Source organism: Lissotriton vulgaris, chromosome 6, assembly GCF_964263255.1.
Source record: "Lissotriton vulgaris chromosome 6, aLisVul1.2, whole genome shotgun sequence".
NCBI lineage: Eukaryota > Metazoa > Chordata > Amphibia > Caudata > Salamandridae > Lissotriton > Lissotriton vulgaris.
The window spans coordinates 1,329,130,464-1,329,143,452 of record NC_141694.1 but is presented as its reverse complement, the minus strand read 5'-3'; the positions used below and the strand labels follow the sequence as shown (position 1 = coordinate 1,329,143,452).

The following is a 12,989-nucleotide window of genomic DNA, read 5'->3' as shown; positions in this document are numbered from 1 at the left end:
GAGGTTTTAGTGGCAATACTCTCTACACTATTTAAGGTTGCATCCTGCAAGTGAGAGGCATGAGGTTGGAGGTTAATAACCCATTTGGAAAATAACCGGTTCACCATCGGTCTTATACATGACAAACAAAAGTGACCCACAGGTCTTCCAAGATGTAGCTATTCTCATATTATTGACCTCGCCTGGTGTCATCTGTGTGGATTTCACTTATTTTTAAATAATGGGGAAGCCTACAAGAATCACGGATATTCTAATCATGCAAGTAGTCTCTGGCGTTAATGAGGAAATTATGGAGATCTTAAGGGTGGTGAGGAGCTGGAGGCGGGAGCATAAAAACATCTGCAAAAATACTGTACATACTATTCAGTTCCACATAATCAGTAGTCCCGTAATCTTTCTGGGAACTTTGCTGTTCACTGCTTCTTCAATGATCCACAGCGTTCCTTCAAGAAACGTTCAATCTTGGCCTCCTGCGTGTTCTCAAAACTCTATACCAAAGAAGGTACTTCTAAATCTTGGTTAAAGACTAATTTTAAAAGTAATATAAATAAAGAGAGGCTGGAGCACTTTCCATTCACAATAAAGCTACTGCTAGCAAGGTACCAATCTGAGACACTGTTAATGTCTGTATTATGGACTACTTGGTTGTGTTTCAAGTTAATAGTTTCATGACTGCTCAGTTAGGAGACTGTATTAAGAAGACAGCTCTGGCAGCTAGAGCTCATTAATGCAAGAATAATCTAAGAAAATGAGGTTACTCAGCTCTAGCTGATTTTCGATTCCAAATCCAAATCACAGATTAAATAGTAACCCAAACCACACAATGGCTTTTTAAAGACACTGGATATGGCAACACAATTGTTAGAATACTTGCCCTCATGTGTGTGGGTGGTGGATCCCAAACAACTCATTAAATGCAATCTTTAGGGACAAATCTTGCAAGCCCTTCTGGGTATACATTGGACAGCTTGACTAACTTTTATGCACCGCTATACTCGACTGTCAAATCACTGAGGATATCAGCCTACCTCGATGAGCCAGAGAACCTACCTCCTACAGCTGAAGAGAACCTGTGGCCCCGGAAGCTCTAGGAGAGCCGACTGAAAAATCTAACTCTTAATCCACAGGGAACTAGCATGATGTGGACAAGTTACTCCATAGATGTATTTGTTTAAAATCATTGTAATGTAGTTAGCTACCATGTTACTTAACAAGCATTAGAAATGCAATAGGTCTCGCAGCATTAGAGTTAGTGCTTTTAGAATTGTTTATGGGTTTTTTTGTAAATCTTTAGCATGAGGTTGAGGGTGAGTGAGGGTGAGGGGTTGAGGGTGAGTGAGGGTGAGGCTGAGGGGTTGAGGGTGAGGGTGAGTGAGGGTGAGTGAGGGTGAGTGAGGGGTTGAGGGTGAGTGAGGGTGCGGGGTTGAGGGTGGGTGAGGGGTTGAGTGAGAGTGAGAGTGAGAGTGAGAGTGAGAGTGAGAGTGAGAGTGAGAGTGAGAGTGAGAGTGAGAGTGAGAGTGAGAGTGAGAGTGAGAGTGAGAGTGAGAGTGAGAGTGAGAGTGAGAGTGAGAGTGAGAGTGAGAGTGAGAGTGAGAGTGAGGGTGAGGGTGAGAGTGAGGGTGAGAGTGAGGGTGAGAGTGAGAGTGAGAGTGAGGGTGAGTGAGGGTGAGTGAGGGTGAGTGAGGGTGAGTGAGGGTGAGTGAGGGTGAGTGAGGGTGAGTGAGGGTGAGTGAGGGTGAGTGAGGGTGAGTGAGGGTGAGTGAGGGTGAGTGAGGGTGAGTGAGGGTGAGTGAGGGTGAGTGAGGGTGAGTGAGGGTGAGTGAGGGTGAGTGAGGGTGAGTGAGGGTGAGTGAGGGTGAGTGAGGGTGAGTGAGGGTGAGTGAGGGTGAGTGAGGGTGAGTGAGGGTGAGTGAGGGTGAGTGAGTGAGGGTGAGGGTGAGTGAGGGTGAGGGTGAGTGAGGGTGAGGGTGAGTGAGAGTGAGGGTGGGTGAGGGTGGGTGAGGGTGGGTGAGGGTGAGTGAGGGTGAGTGAGGGTGAGTGAGGGTGAGTGAGGGTGAGTGAGGGTGAGTGAGAGTGAGTGAGGGTGAGTGAGGGTGAGTGAGGGTGAGTGAGGGTGAGTGAGGGTGAGTGAGGGTGAGGGAGGGTGAGGGAGGGTGAGGGAGGGTGAGGGTGAGGGAGGGTGAGGGAGGGTGAGGGAGGGTGAGGGAGGGTGAGGGAGGGTGAGTGAGGGTGAGTGAGGGTGAGTGAGGGTGAGTGAGGGTGAGTGAGGGTGAGTGAGGGTGAGTGAGTAGGCCTAGGAGGGAGAAAAAGATGAGCTGGATGAAACAAATAGGGCAGAAAGGCCAAAAGCGGCAAATAACATGAAGGGTTTGTAAGTCACAAGACAGAGCCTATGACTAATGTGACAATATATTTTCTTTCGACCTTTTTAGCAGATCCTATTCTATATAGAATGAACTGAGCAGTAATATGGTTCACATGCTGATCAAGGCTCTTGATCCTATGAGGATCACTCTCCCTATCCGAGCTGGTGATAAGAGTTAAAAATGAAAAATCAGTATTCAATAATATAAAACCTAACTCTACTATAGCAAAAAGCTCTATCAGTGCACTATGCGCATTACGAGTGAAATGGTACGAGAGTCATGAGCGCAAAGCCAGGCTGGTAATTTGTACCCAACTAGTCCACCCCATGTTAGTGACAAAATCTTGTCTTAAACATCTACGCTCTAAGAGGGGAAATTTAAATAACTGCATTTCTATAGCAGCCTTACCGATCGTAATAAATCGTCCTGCAGTCATCCACAGAGCCTTCGTCCTCTCTGGAGTCCGCCACCGATTCACCCAGAAAGGATTGTAGGGTAACTGACTATATTTATAGTCAGCCTAATAAGGGAAAATTAGATGCACCTGAAATTGACGAGCGAAATGCTGAAACATGCAACCCGGCTTTAGCATTATCATTGTATGAAGGTACGGCGGCCATCTTTAAGTGTATAAGAAAACACTATTTTTGATGATTATAAGCTCATATAAGTAGTGAGAAAAGTTTCTTAAATATCCTCGGGCATGTAAAATGAAAGGAATGTGACAACCCCTAATAACATGTGAACAAATACATATGCCATGATTTAAGTTCTAAAAACGAAAATGAGCAATTAATATGATGGCTCGCATAAGAGCCTGATCAGTGAAAATCCTATTTGGTGTCCCAGTTGTTCTCCACTGTAGAGCGGCTACCTATTACTATAAAATTGAGGTCAGGTACTTAGTTTTCAGTCCCCAATGCATCGTTCTGTGGTGGGTAAATAGAGACAAGAATTCGCCTTACGAAGCCTGAAGTACAGGGTTAGAAAGCGCCACCTGCATAATACATCGTAAATGAGCCTAAAGGGTAAAAATCCTATTCGGTGTCCCAGTAATTGTACAGAGTGGGGCCGCGATTATCCAATACTGTAAGAATCCCCGTTACAACGTACTGTGGTAGATAAGTGGAGAAGGAACAGCCTTACGGAGCCTAAGGTACAGGGTTCGAACCCGCCTCCTGCACCTTCCGTGTAAAAACAAATAATTTTATAAATGCGCTCAGAACACTTAATGTGTAAGGCATTAATATTGAAAAGATCGACGAGAACGTTTTTTTAACCAGAAATAATTGGGTTTATGTAAGAATATAAATATTCCCATACCCAATGGTCCCCAAAGCGACACAAACAAGTAGGGGGAGAGAGATAATCCAAGGAAAAGAGTATATACTAGATGAGGAAAAGGAATGAGAGACAGACAAGATGAAGGGGACATAGTGTGAAAATACATTTCAAATGAAAATGAACACTCAATATTCACGGAGGGCTGAAATATAATGGAAATATTATACAGTGTTTCTTTAGCAAAGAGGTTAAAGGTCCAACAAGCCTTTCACCGTAACACGGCGGGCAGGGGAGGGGGCGGGCAGGGGAGGGGGCGGAGAGGGGAGAGGTGCGACACGGCAGGAAGACGGAAGGAAGAGAGGGGAGGGGGAGGAGAAATGCGACACGGCGGGAGGGGGCGGGCAGGGGAGGGGGCGGAGAGGGGAGAGGTGCGACACGGCAGGAAGACGGAAGGAAGAGAGGGGAGGGGGAGGAGAAATGCGACACGGCGGGAGGGGGCGGAGGGGTAAACAAAGAAAGACGTGCACGCGCACGCGCTTTTAAGGTCAATGCGCATGCGCATAAGCTCAATGCGCATGCGCATTGACCTTAAAAGTCACGGGCACTGCAAGGAATCGCCACGATTCCTTGCAGTGTGGATAAAGAGTAGATAACTCGCAATAGTCTCGCTTGCTCGATGCGCATGCGCATCGACAGGCGAGACCTAAAAACAGAGAAGCTACGGGAGTTCTTCCTGGAAAACTACTAAACAGGTTTTCTTAAAACAATCTCCTTGGGTTCCCGGGCCATATACAGTGTTGCAGGAAGAGTGCCATTTGGTCACATCTATTTGGTCAAACCGTTTCCTCATGGGCATTTCCTCAAGGGCTACACTATTGTATTGCAATTGCATTTATATAGCGCTGGCTACCCTGGACAAGGCATTAAAATCCCTTTTCGGTGAGTAGCAGCATACTCTGGAACCCAAAAAGGATTAATGGTGGATTACTATAGGGAAATGTGTTAATATGAGTGGTGGGCATGCAAGTCTGTTAGATTGAAAAAGAATGGAGGGATGGAAGAGTCTAGAAAGTGTTGTTATTTGGGAGATTAAAGTAGTAAGATGAGGCTTGGGATGAGTAAAAGGAGGGAAGAGTCTCTAAAGAGGGATTAGGGAAATCCTAGTGGTTTGAGGTTTGGGATGAGTCAAAAGGAGGGATACACGGAGGAAGAATTTATAAAGGGGTGCTTGGGAGATCATAGTAGTAAAATGATGCAAAAAAATGCTGTATCAATAGGGATATTACAAGTTATTGTTGCGATAACATGACCAAGAAAATCATGTATTCTTTACTTTCCTTCACCCCACGCCTTATACTCGACTGGTTATGATCACTTCGCTCCTACTGACAAAGGATTTGCTGTTATGTGGAGCAGCACATACGATAAAATCAAATTTGATGCTCTAGCTGTGAACATTTTTATCTGGTTTATCACTGGGGTATTTGAGATTAATCTAAACAAATTCCTGATTAAATACTCACTCATCAACTTTGGGATCACTGTCATAGCAGAAATGGCAAGCATGTTGTCCTGTACTAAGCCTATATAGTCCTCTACTACAGCATGTTTTACTTCTGCACTTCACTCTCCGCTAATTACAACTATAACATGAAGTAATAACGACCATTTTCATTTAAAAAAAATGTTTTAAATACAGCTAGTTAAACACTTTTGCCCTTGCACTGCCAAAATAATGGTTATATTAACTTATAACCAATAAGCATTCTCATGCACATGTTTCATCCTGACTGCTTATCTACAATGCAGATAAGTAGAATCAGCTCTGTAGACACTGGAGTTTAACATGAAATAACACCAAATAGCCCTGGCATGTTTACATGCTTAGCAGGATGTGTAATCCTGTAACCGACCCAATAACAAGGGTATCCTAGAACAAATCTCATGTAATAGAGTTACATTGTTTGGCCTAATGATGTTATCTAACCATGCTGCAAAAAAATATCTTATCTCTTCAATATTACAACATAAAATACAAACCTTTATGGGGATTTGGTTAAGAGGCTTAGGGTAGCAACAGTATGTTATTTACCACTGGTTCTCAGTCTGCATGATTCTTCATATTTGGAGTACACGCCACCTGGTTATCACACTACTTTTTTATGCAATTCTACGGCTGCAGTGTTTTTGCATAGTTGTGCATTTTTACGCACTCACACCCATACGACTACTAACAGAGCTACTCGCTCACCCATACATCCACAAAACCACTTACATAACCCTTCACACAACAATACAATCACTCATGCGCCCAATCACTCATCTATACAGCCACTCACACAAACATGCACTGTGCAAAATAGCCACTCATACACCCACTCACTTACCCATACAGCCACTTACACACAGAGTCGCTCACCCATAGAGCTACTCACACAGCCACTCAGTCACTCTTACAGTCAGTCACAAACACACTCATCAACCCACAGAGCCACTCACACAGCCACCAGCCATAGATACAGCCACTCACACACACACGCTAACCAACCCTTAAAGATTTCACTCGTAGAAAACCAGTGAACCTCAGCAGTTCCAGTTATCAGAGCCATCATCATAGACCATCTAATCATGTCTTTTCATTGTAAGTCATACAATATAAAAATATCTAGGTGATATTATATGAATATTTTGAAAGAAAAAGTGAGTGAGATATGTGGTTAAAGAGTAAGAGTTAAAGGAAAAGATACGTTTACAGGGTCAAGGATAAGGGTCAAAATGTAAGGGTTTGGGACAGAGGTTAATAAGAAGGGGCTGAGGTAAGTAAGTTCACATGGGTAAGGGGTTATAGAGAGGTATTAAGTGTAGAGGGCTAAAGGGCAAGGAGGTAAGACTAACGTGCAAGGCAGTAAGAGGTTATGGGTGTAGAGTTTAGTGTAAGGGGAATACTCTTACACACAACCCCTTACACCCCTACCTTAACCCCTTGCTTGTAACCCCTCACATGTACACCCTTAGTCTCTTACCTACATGAACCGGTTATTTGTTTAAAAAAACTGGAAGGTAAAAGACAAGTTTAATGTTGAAACAATGACGCAAACGAAATAATTAAAAAAGGGCTTACCCATTGAATGATTAGGAAATAGTAACCAAGAAAGAAAAAAAAAGACGAAAGGGGTGGGAGACAAGCAGCAGGCGACAACATTGTATATATGTCTCCATGGCCTCAGCCATAGCATCTTGTTTCCCTACTACTCGAATGACAAAATAAATATGCAGGCAGAATGATCTTCTCTGCAGTAGTAAATGTCCCTTGCAGAGAAACAAGACAACATACTGATCTAGACATGCCACTAATGAATTGCCAACAAAGCAATGAACAGCACAAATATTTTAGATACCAAGAACGTCTTTGATCACCAACAGTGGGATTTTGTTTTTTATGGACTACAACGACCAACAACTAACATGAACACTATTTCTACTATTATAAAAAAAATAGGTGCTACTTTTAAATAGGGCCAATTAGGCAGCAGTCTCTAGAACTGACTGCTTGTCTGGTCTGATAAATACACACATGGATGCGGATGATAATGCCCCCTTCCTCTGATCTTTCATAGTATGTCCATTCAATCCTTCACTAAGGAATTTCACTCAAGATACACTCTATGCGGTTTACAACTGCTATAAGAACTTATGACACTGTTTTTTAGCCTGATCATAGTCATGGCTGGCGGAGATCCAAATCAAACAAGTCTCTACACATAATATACAGTGGCTAAATTCTACATCCACCTTAGGAGGGTAGCACATTGAAGAATCATAGGATCACCAAACAAGCTGGATAGCGCTCAGGGTAGATATGCTCCAATTTTCAATACCAACTACGTCTGACTCCTGAAAAGATAAAATAGTGGGTTTATAAAAAAAAAAAAAAAAAAATCTCCCAATCTTCTTGAAGGAGAAGTTGTGGGAAGGTTTTGTGTTATCAAACTGATCATTCAAAGTGTATTTCGAGGTTTTCCCCAAATGGTTTTCAAATTTAGGTTGGGCTTCCAGTGTTCGCACCACAGACCCTATAGAGCCCTGAGATTTCTTTGTCTAGATCTCCTTCAATAGACTGGCACTCCCCAAACTGGCAGTCAAATTACTGGACAACTAGCAAGGACCGGATACTGCCCATGAAATGCATGTTAATCCAAAAGAAAAATTGCTATTAGCTTGTGCATATGAAACATTTCTGATAACCATGACATGTTTATTTGATGAGTCGCCCTTGTTCAAATATGGAATGGCAGTTTTTTTCTCCAATTGTGCAAGTTTTATGGAGGCAGCAGTATAGAAGAAAATGCATCACTTCCAAATATCTTCTCTACCTAAGGCTTGCAGCAACTGGCTTCATAACCCAAAGCAGTATGCAAATTTTACTTGAATATCAAAGTTGGGTCATTTAAGGTCATACAAGTTAGCTGCTCCATCTCCAGTGCATCTTCTAGATGAACCTTTAAAATTTGAGTTTTTACTTCGTAGAAGAGAACAAATGTATGCAGTCGCGAAAAGCAGAGAACTGACGATTTTGTTTACTCCTCAAGAGCATGGCATGTTAAGGTTATCACTATTTCTGAAACACAAAGGACAATAATTTATATTTATGGACCCAGAAGTGGTTTAAGTGTACACAGCGGCCAATAACATTGAAAGAATTTGACACATCTGTTCACAAAATGTATCAAGTTTGCACAAGAACCAAGCAAAACATCTCAACGCAAGTCAACACTAGCATTTTTATAGAACTTTAGGCAAAATACAGCATTGCAGTTACAGGTCAGGAGTGAATGCGTGCCTTAGGCCATGTTAGATGGCATCAGGAGGTGTATTGATTGTATATATGACAAGACAAAGTTTCCCTCTAAAAACGGACTTTGGTAATAGTCAAACTGCCCCTGACAGTTCACGATTCAACTAGCAAATCAAGAATAGCTTATCAATCTCACCTCTGAACCTCCTGGCGACCTGATAGCTTCACTGTAGCGAGTTAAGTGTGCCAAGATCCATATCATGCAACTTAGCAGAGACGAGAACACTAATTGCATCGGGCCAGTCCAGTACAAGTCTAGGTTCCATGGGTGCTTGCTTTCACATATCAGAAAAGGGGGTGGTGATGGACAGAGTATCTGAATTAAGCAGACCACTCCTACCCAGTCCAAAGATCAGGGCTTGATCCATCACCGTTTTTAGCTCACTGCACCATCCCAGCTCAGAACCTGGCAACATGCAAATTAGTCTGTCCCTGGCCCAGTGCATCATGGGAACAGGGCAGACCAAACTACCAAGCCAATTTTTTTACTGGGAAGGAAACAAGCTTCGGTGATGGATCAAGCCCTGATCTGTTGACTGGGTACGACTGTTCTGCTTAATCCAGATACTCTGTCCATCACCACCCCCTTTTCTGAATCGTTTTGTCCACCATAAGCGTGGAAGGGTATGCTCAGACATGAGTCCCTTACTCATTGCACCATCAGGATTCAAGCAAGCCGGGTCGAAGACGGCTGTAATGCCAGAAACCAGTCCCCGGAAACTTGTCTCCTTCCCGGTAAAAGAATTGGCTTGGTAGTTTGGTCTGCCCTGTTCCCATGATGCACTGGGCCAGGGACAGACTAATTTGCATGTAGCCAGGTTCTGAGCTGGGATGGTGCAGTGAGCTAAAAAACGGTGATGGATCAAGCCCTGATCTGTTGACTGGGTACAAGTGTTCTGCTTAATTCAGATACTCTGTCCATCACCACCCCCTTTTCTGAATTGCTTTCACATATAACATTCTTAACTGTTAATATACCTACTACGAGCAGCTGCTCCATTTGGGATGATGTTCAGAAAACACAAGGACATGTGGAGTTGCAGCTTGCCGACGCTTGGTAATGGGGAAGTGTGTGCTGCCACTGTCTGTTGGTAATGGTGTTGATTTTCACTTGCGCAAGTTTTCTATATAGGAAGAATGTTGTGGAAATGGCCTCGTGTCTGGGCCAGACTGTGTACACTTGACAGGAATTAAAGCAGCAGCATTACATATTAAACTAAAATACTAGACGTTAATATTTACACATAAGAGTGGTTAACATTCTGGTTGACCTACATTCTTGCAGTATCTGCTCTGTGCATCAGCCTTCACGGGTTACAATTTTTGTATGTGTAACCACAAGACCCAGAGGAGATAAGGGATCTAGAGGCACGGGGTACTGGGAGCCGACAGCTTCTGTCATAGATTATTAATCACAAATGGGGCCGCTCCTAGCTGGATGTCCTGGATACTACAGTTTCTTATAATGTGAGTGCAGCCATCACACAAAAAGTGAAGGACTGGTGTCACACACACCCTGGTGTCATGCTTCATCATTGACCAGTCCTCGCCCTCTAGAAACTTGGTTTGGTAGAGGGCAGGCATACACCCGACGACATGGATGCACTTCTAAACCATGTGGGGGGCCCTTACATACAAAAAGTGAGTTAAAAGGCTATTATAATTGTCAAATTAGTTTTAATATTACTGGCATCTATATGGTATTTAATATAAGTGTTCGGTGTATTGGGGATTTTATTGTCCCCCACCGAATTTAAGATGGTCAATATGTTTCTGCCTTGTGGCCCAGTAGGGTCTGCGGCATTCATCAGGACCTAGAGGGAAATTGGCGGGCTCCACTCTTACCAGACTATGGTAAAAGTTTCCACTGTGTGGGGTGAAAATTCACACTCCACTGAAATACGGCTTGAATCTGAAGCCTGGAAGAAAAATACAAATAATAAACAACGTAGAGTAAAAAGTAGCAAAAATACTAAAGTGCTGTTTTACCATGAAAGATGGTATTATGATTTGTTGGCAACTCTGGTTATCGGCCTTGTTAAGGCTTGGACACACCTGGGAATAAAGCCTTTCTGATAACTACAAGAACATTTGCCAAGTTCGAGAGACACAAATGATTGACAATATCATAACTCTCAACCTGTTAAAGTTGTTATATTGAGCAAAAGACACAAAAATAATGATCGGAATGCAGAGTAAATCAAACATTCACCCGCAGTCAAGAGATCTGGGTTAAATCCATCTCTCTTTTGCTCACCATGCCGACCCAGCCATATGCAAATCAGTCTTGACCGTGTGCCTCATGGGACGAGTCCAGCCCGAACTGCCAAGCCAGTTCCTCCCTGGACCAGAAACAAGCATCCTGGGACCAGTTTCGGGGCATCACCCCTCATGAGCCAGACAACCTTGAATCCAGTGGCAGTCAGCGCACTTAGTGCAAGAAAGCAAAAGATACAAAGACACACAGATGATGGACAGAATGCAGAGTATATCAAATATTCAAACCAGTCAAGAGATATGGGTTAAATGAATAGTTCTTTTGCTCACCTTGCCACCCCAGCTTAGACTCAGCCTTTTGGTAAAGTTGTTATATTAAACCTGAAATATCCATTTAAATCAAGGGACTGAATGAAAAGAAGGTTTCATATAACTAGATATTAACATATGTTAGAGACCTAAAACATTAACCAATGGCAGACTTATCTCCCTGTTCAAATATCTAATGTAGTCATCAAAGTATGCAATACGTTACTTTAGGCGATTACTTGCCATGGTGCACTCTAGACTCCTGCTTCCAAAGACTGTCTGAGGGAAGTACAACGAGTAGTTGTAAACAGACCACAAAACAATTGCAATGTCCGAGCTACCACAAGTTGCAGGCGACTTGCAGTGGGACAAAAAACACTCAGAAGAGTCCCTTCCCTCTTTTGGGACAGGTGAACAGATCATTCGGATATACATTTTAGTTGGATAAAGCAGGAGAGCGTTCACAAATGAAAACATTTTCAAAAGCATGGATGTCTATGCCCCATCTTAATCAGTGTATATGTCAATGGGCTGTATTAAAGGGTGTACCTTTCACGACCCCATGTCCACTGAATAAACATAATCCCTTTGATTACTTTAACATTTGCACGACATGTCCATTGAGATTTGTGGATCGTGCGCATGATATAATCACGTCATGGGAGCGGATTGTTACACACACACACATATGTTAATAAGGTAGTCAAAGGGTTCAATCGGAAACGACTTGTTACCTAGCCATGGCCCAAACTTGGCTGGGTGGAGTGCAGAATACGGGGTATGGAGAGTTCAATAACATGCCCTCACAATGGTGGGTGTGGAGCCCAGTACCGCCCCTGCGGTGTAGTGGGGGCAGAGAGTTCACATGCAGTTACCTGGGATGGAAGTTGGGTGTGGAATGGTCTAATGTCCAACCCATTTTCCCTCCTCTAGGAATGGGTTGATTCAGAGACCCAGATTAGCCTCCACGAGCACGAATAAAGCCGAGCCCCACCACTGCAGAGCAGTGTGTGCGAAGTCTTTAGCATCTCAGCAACACACCAGGGCAGTGTGTGAGGACCCTAGCATCCGCATAGCCCTAACACAGTAGGCACAGAAATCAGTGGGAAGTTAGCATACAGAAGCAGTAGGACCAGAGGCAGTCCAATTCCACCCCCTGCAGAGCAGATCGTCTGTCAAAGAGCAACAGCAACACAGAACCGTAGACCAAAGAATCGGTGGGAAGAAAGCACAAGAGCAGCAGGGCGAAGTAGACAGGTGGAGGTGGGTACGCAGCTAGGGACCACAACAGGAACAGCAAGCAGTGGATGCAGAGTCCAGCCCTGCTTCTGTGAAGCAGCGGCCCTCTGCAGGTAGAACAGCACTCACCTCAGTCTTATGGACCCCGGGCGGAGGTGCAGGCCCGAGGTGAGAGTTGCAGGCGAACCCGATTTGTCGTCCAAGCAGGAACTGCGGAGATCAGCCTGAGCCCTGCGCAAAGAAGGGGTTCTCTGCAACCGTGGTACAGGGTGGGGCCTAGGCCCGGGCTGAAAGCCGCGGTGCTCCGGAGCAACGGGAGGGAGGGATAGTCAGAAGGGGGCCCCGCAGGAGGTGACGCGCTCGTAACGCAAGTACAGACCGGGTGGCTCTTCCCAGCGGAACGCACCAAGGAACCTGCTGCGGGGCGGAGTCGATGCTCAGACTTCAGCCCGCCTTAGGGTACAGTTGACATGCTTCCACCAATCCCGTGCACCCGGGCAATAGGAAACTTCCGGCTGCCAGGGGCACCGGCTCATTGAAATGGAGGAGTAAAGTTTCACACCCCTTGAAAAATCAGCATATCTGTGCTATCGTTACTAGAGTCGCCTACTGACAGAGGGCGGGACGTGCAGCAGCTCAGGACAGCGCCACGGGGGCACGTGCACTTTCCGAGCTCCTACAGCCAATGAGCTACTCTAAAGTATTTTCCCAACCAATAA

The 12,989-nt window shown here is 44.4% G+C and overlaps 1 protein-coding gene across 2 annotated transcripts in view; it reads right to left on the bottom strand.

Annotated features, from left to right (window-relative positions):
* The window catches only part of TAB2 (TGF-beta activated kinase 1 (MAP3K7) binding protein 2), a 269,185-nt gene extending 256,542 nt beyond the window's left edge, over nt 1–12,643 (bottom strand). The window contains exon 1 of one of the 2 annotated variants that reach the window (XM_086927464.1): nt 12,400–12,643. The gene's annotated coding sequence lies outside the window, so the exon portion shown is untranslated. The remainder of the gene's footprint in view (nt 1–12,399) is intronic. The other variant, XM_086927465.1, reaches the window with a different exon arrangement.
* Between the last annotated feature and the right edge of the window lie 346 nt (nt 12,644–12,989).